This window comes from Oryzias latipes, chromosome 18, assembly GCF_002234675.1.
Source record: "Oryzias latipes chromosome 18, ASM223467v1".
Taxonomy (NCBI): Eukaryota; Metazoa; Chordata; class Actinopteri; order Beloniformes; family Adrianichthyidae; genus Oryzias; species Oryzias latipes.
The window spans coordinates 15,963,392-15,969,598 of NC_019876.2; positions in this window are offsets into that span (position 1 = coordinate 15,963,392).

The window sequence follows — 6,207 nt, forward strand, 5'->3', positions numbered from 1 at the left end:
AACAGATTACAGAAATGTCCCCCAAACTTTAGCGTCTTTAATAACAAAGTCAATTTATGCTTAAAATCCATAAGATTATTCAAAGTAACCTAAAGCCATAACAGTTTATGATATTCTGAGAGATATTACAGTTTATTCATTTGTTATATCCCCCCTGCATTTTGTACTACTATCCAACTCTAAAATAGTTTTTTTCTTATTTTATCTTTTTCTCTATGAATATGTGTATGTGCATGTTTATGTATGCATATTGATACGTATTCTACTTTATTTTGCTTCCTTTTTTAAAAGTGAGGCATACTTTCTGCTTGTTTCCGCCATATTTTGTGATTTTTATGTAAGTGTTCTGATGTTGTTTTGTGTTGTGTTCAATAAAGTTCTTAAAAAAATAAAAATTAAAAAAACTCTCAACTTTGTTTGCAACACGTAAACACGCACACTGATACAGCTAAAAATAACATTACTGTAACCACGTTGAATCCCAACCTTATAAGTAACACCTTAAAAAAAAAAAAAGAAAACATCTGACACCGCTGCACGGTAGCTGCATTCATTTAGTCACAATACCTGTAACACCCAACCAAAAATTTAGATAGGGCATGGTGTATCTCTGAAAATCACTCCTACATTAGTAAGCATGAGGTGCACTGTAGTTTTTTTTTAATTAAGGCTTTTAAGTGCATCATATAGTGCTGCAAATATAATGTATACTGTGAAAACTAGCCTATTACACTACTTGTCCTAATGTATTTACTTTTCACTGCTGCCTGTTACGTAATATCATCAGCAGGCGCATTTCACCTGAGAGCTTTAATGGAAAGTCGGTGTGGTGCATTGTGAAAGGGAAGGTCTGTTAAGTTCCTGTTGAAACAGACTAAGATGTGACTTCTTATTCCCAGCAGAGCCATTTATCAAGCTGTCAAGGGAGCGTGCGTGCAGCCTTGATGCGAGGCAGAGACTTTGCCCCGATAGGAGCCCTTTTTCTGTGGTCTCAACTGCCACTGATTATCACTTGCAACTCCTGTGCTGAGCTCCACAAATCCTGAGGATGCAACATTATGGTCAGCTCAGCACACACAGCTGAGGAGAGGACAGCCCGAGCGATGCCGCGCATGAATATTGCAGAGCTGTCTGTTATAGTTACAGAATCGGAGACAGCCACAGTGTTCAAATCCACGCTACAACCCCTCCCCATCTGTTTACTGCTGACTGTACACAAACAGTTCTTCTTATGTGGGTGCCAGACAGAAAAAAAAAAGGCTTTTTGAAAAATGTATTTGATGTGGAAAGACAAAGTCAAATATTGCACTAGAGTTTATCTGTGCACGCTAACTGGATCTTGAGGAATTTGCGGGAGAGGCAACAAAAAATCTGTCTTGTTCTATCGTCCTGTCTGCCCCCCCCCCCCCCCCCCCCCCCTCCTTTATATGTTACTATCGATGCAGTTTCTTAATCGTCCAAAAGAGGACAGTGTGGAACATCTCCAGGGAGATCAAAACCTTGCAGTAACAGGAACTTGGGGGTCTTTAGCCTCCCGGACTAACAAAGCAGCTATTAAGTGATTTGTACTTAAGATGCTCATGATCTGTTTTTTTTTCCGTCTTTTGGTTATTGTTTTATGTATTTTTTTTGAAATCCACACCAACAACAAATGTTTTTAGCCTCTTTTATACATTTGGGGGGGGGGGGTTCACAAAAATGTGAGAAAGCAGAACTCTGTCCTGCATGTTCAGCAGGAAGAAAAATCCCTTTGAGGTGGAAGAAAAAGTAGAATGGAGGGGGGGAAAACAGAGGAGTGAAGGAAAGAGGTTGATGCCTAATGACAAAGTGGGAGGGGGGGAGGGGGTGTCTTTAGAGGAAGCAAAACAGACAGCTGCATGAAGCTCACAGGAAGAGGCAGCAGCCAGGGGAGGGATGTTTCATGGCGGGGACGTGAGCCGTTCTGACACATGGGTAGCAAAGCGAAAAGGGGGGGGGGGCAACACAATGGGGTGGGTGGGAAGACGAGGAGGGGAGGGGGGGGGGGTATCAGACAGCAGGGCTATCGCCTCTCCAGGTTAGGCCGGGAATACATTCATCCGGCTGAACGAAGCAGGCTTACCGCACTGCAGGGTTCAATGCCGTTGCTCCCGCCGAGTGCTGGAAGTCGTACTGGAAGGTTGTTCGCCTGAGAGGGGTCGTGGGGGGGGGGGGGGGGGGGGGACTTGCATCATCATCAGCAGTCAGCCTGGTTTAAATGTTTTGAGAATGTGTGAAAAGCGCGGCTTCGAGCATTTTATTTTTGCAAAGGAACAAGCCTGGTTTTGATTTAATTAGCAATCTAAGCTGCTTTATGACGGTTTAGCATTAACGCAAAATCTTGAAAGTGGGTTTAAAGTACTTAAAATCTGTGTAATAGAAAGCTTTAATTAGGCTAACATTGGAGACAGTTTAATTTTTTTTTTTTTTTTTTTTTTTTTTTTTTTTTTTCCGGTTCCGGGTTAAGGCAAGACGCGTGGTCGCGGCTCTCTGCGGATACTATCTTCAAATTACTTAAGAAGTTGATTTTCTCCAAAAAGGGAGCTGACCATGCCTCCGAAGAAACCCCAGGAATATGAAGAGCTCAAAAAATCTCTTGACATTATTCAAGAAACGCTGAAAAGTTTTATGGATCAAGTGTCCGCTAAGCTAACGCCCCTTTGGGATATGATGGAAGAGTTCCGAAGATTTCGGGCTCAAAACGAGCAGCGAGAAAACCGGGTCGAGATTCTGGAGAAAAGACTGGACGATGTGGAACAGCAAGTAAGGATGAATAATGTCATTCTCACTGGAGTACCGATCAAGCCTCGAGCGAAGCTGAATACAGCTGGAGCTAGCACTGCTAATGCTAGCGCTAGCGTAGCTAGCAGTGCTAATACGGAGATAGATGCAGCGTCGCTGGAACAGCAAATACATTCATTTCTCACATCTAAAGGGATTTCCCTGGATCTCAATACCATCGAGACCTGCCACCTGCTCCCCAGGAGAAAGGAGACGGATAAACCAGCGATCCTCATCAGGTTTGTGAATCACAAACACAAGCTAGCTTTGATGAACCAAAGGAAGAACCTGAAAGGTTCGGCTGCTTATCTGAACGACCATCTGACCAGAAGGAATACTGAAATCTCAAAACATGCACGGCTTCTCAGGAAGCGTAAGCAGATTGAGAACACTTGGGTTAAAGGCTGCAGGATTTACGTCAAACCACTCGGTCCACCGGACCGAGCCAAGGTTATGGTCGTGCACACCATGAAGGACTTTGAGAAGTGCTTGATTACGGTTGTCTGAAACAACGTGGAGTAATAAATCAAAGAGCCAAATTATTTCAAGAAATATGACACCAGGAATCATCACTTTCTCCATCGTCTGACGTCACCTGAATAACAGCAGAGAGTTCTGACCTGCAGACAACTTGACCTCAACTTTCACCGCAGCTGATATCAGCTGAAGAAGGATATGGACCTGAATCTAATGTCTGCAGACATAACATCGAAGAAAACTATTAACTGTTTTGAACCCAGAAGATCGGCTGTTATCAGTAAAAGAAGAAATGCCAACCTTGGACAATCGACAGATTATGGACCCTTTTTATTTTCCCTTACAGCATTACCTTATTATAAAAAAAAAAAAAAATACAAAAAAATATTTAAAAAAGTAAAACAAATGATTAATCACTTATTGAAAATTGTTAAATTGATTGACTTTTGATGATATTACTTCACTAGCTCCTAAAATTGATAAAATGATTCAAAAATCTTTCCTAATGTAGCATAACTTTGCACATGTCTTTAACTTTTGATACTTGATGAAATTTTGCTATGAAAATTCCTGAAACAGTGTTGTCTATTTTATTGATATAGTATTATGTTTTAAAGCATATGAATGACTTTTAAAAGTAACATAATTTGCATATATTTCAGATGCTGCATTTGCCATGTTGATTTCTAAAATAGTTATTTTTGACGTAGTACTTAAGTAATTCATCTTTGGCATTTGCTTTATTGATACCTTATGAGTCTTAATTCTGTCTGATAAAACCTAGGAACCGGATATTGATAAATCATGTAATAAAATGGTTATAGTATAACGGGGTGGGATTATATAAGTTCGCTTCCTTCCACTCCCTTTCAAGCAATTTTTATTAATTATGTCTAATTATCCTAAGTTTGATTAGTTACTGTATGAATGTATAACTGATGATTATATTGCTTTTGTGTACTACTTCTATTTGATTGCTTGAAATAAACCATTTCAAATAAAAAATAAAATAAAAATTTTTACCCCAAAATAGTTAAGAAATTGTAATCTTTAATGTGGGGATTTGTCAAAATAACATGTAAAGGAAATAAATACTTGGAATAAAGACTTTAGCCCTATAGAATGACAGAATTTGATACTTCATCTGGGTCCATAGCTCAACTGCAGATGTTTAAATGTTTAAAATACTAAAACAAATAATTAGAAACTAAAGTATTTACATCCTAACAATTTCTCTTTAGATACAGGTCTCGGTTTGGGTGAAAATGGAGCCTTTGGGGGACTTTCCAGGTGACGAGGGCGACCCTGTAAAACAAAACCGCACTGGCGTCATTTTCTCCTGAGAGGTCAGGCTCAGGTTTGTACTTTTCACCTAAGAGATGAAGAAAAACATGACTCTTACATTGTATGCTGTCGCACTACGATAGGTCTACTTTACAATTGAAATGGTCTGCACTTGAAGACTAGAAAAGAACCAGAAATAGAAGCTTTTTTTTTAAATATATGTATACATACATATTTTAATTTTTACTATTGCATTCAACCACAAAAATAAAAAAAAATCTACAGCAAAATAATTATAAAAGTTTTTTAGGGATTTTGGTGCAATGAAGTGTTGTGCAATCTTGCACAAAACAGGCAAACATATGTACTTGGGACTCTTATATCAGGAGTATGTTTATTGTTTGTTTCATTTTTTAAATTTCATTACATGTTAACTGGTTAGCCAAAAAGCATGTGAGGTTCACCGCATATAAATCTGGTGCTTGTTCGGATGATAGGAAAACAAAACAGACACTAAAGCTTTCAGACCAACTGATGAAATGCCAGCAGCTAATGTTTGTTGGGAAGAAATAATGTCAAAGACAGCATTTTTAACGGAATAAATTAGGTTTAGCTTTTGGCATTTTACATATGAGCAATAATCACAGAGCAAACAAAGCCAGAAAAACTCTGCCTCAGCTACTAAGTCCCACTTTTCGCATTCAGACACACATTACAGCCTTTAGAGGCAGAAAAAAAAAAGATTCCACATCACTGCAGTAATTCAGTTCACTGAACTTTTATACATGCATGACGTGACAAACCTGACAAACGCACATGGCAAGTAAATTGGTAGCCTGCCAACAGCCTCAAGTTGAATATTAGTAATGATATAGCCTGACTTTGAATATCACTGGTGTTGCTGGCAGGCAAGTCATGTGCTTATAATGCTGTACCATGCTGTTATTGCTGCCCTTTCAAAGATTAATTAAGCAATTAAAGACTCTTTGCAGTCGCAAACAGTACTGTAGCCATGGCAACGCTAACCTCGTGGCCCTTGTGGATGGACCTCGGTGTCCTCAGAGAAATCAATGCGTCTGTGACGGGAAGTTTCTATACAGCTTCCCTTGCATCCTGGCTGCAGTATTGACTTCATTACTGGAGGTGTAACCTCGAGCTAAACATAGAGGCACGCCAGAATCTTAACAGTGTTTTTTTTAATTGGTGCTCCACTTTATTTTGTTAAATGTAAATATGTCATTTTTGATTTTTACTTGGGTGTCTTGAAATCATCAGAATGTTCTTCTTTTTGAAAAAAGAAGAACTGAAAAACTAAATTAAAAAAAATATCTTTAACTGTTGATGGTTCTAATGGTGCTTCATTGATTTTCTAAACTTATGTTAGCTTCATGTTTCCAATGGCCAACATATAGAAGGACTGAGATTATAATTTTGCTTTTTTTAAACTAACATTCTATATTTTTTCTTTACTTTTGCTTTTGAATTTTACTGTTAGCTTTATCATCACTAATACCATACATTCGCACTATGAGGCGCACTTCAACGCCTTAAATATTTTTAAAAATCCAATGACAATGTGCTTTATATATGAATTAATTCGGATAGCACTTACTTATATTGGAGCAATTTTGAGAGGTACACAGCGTT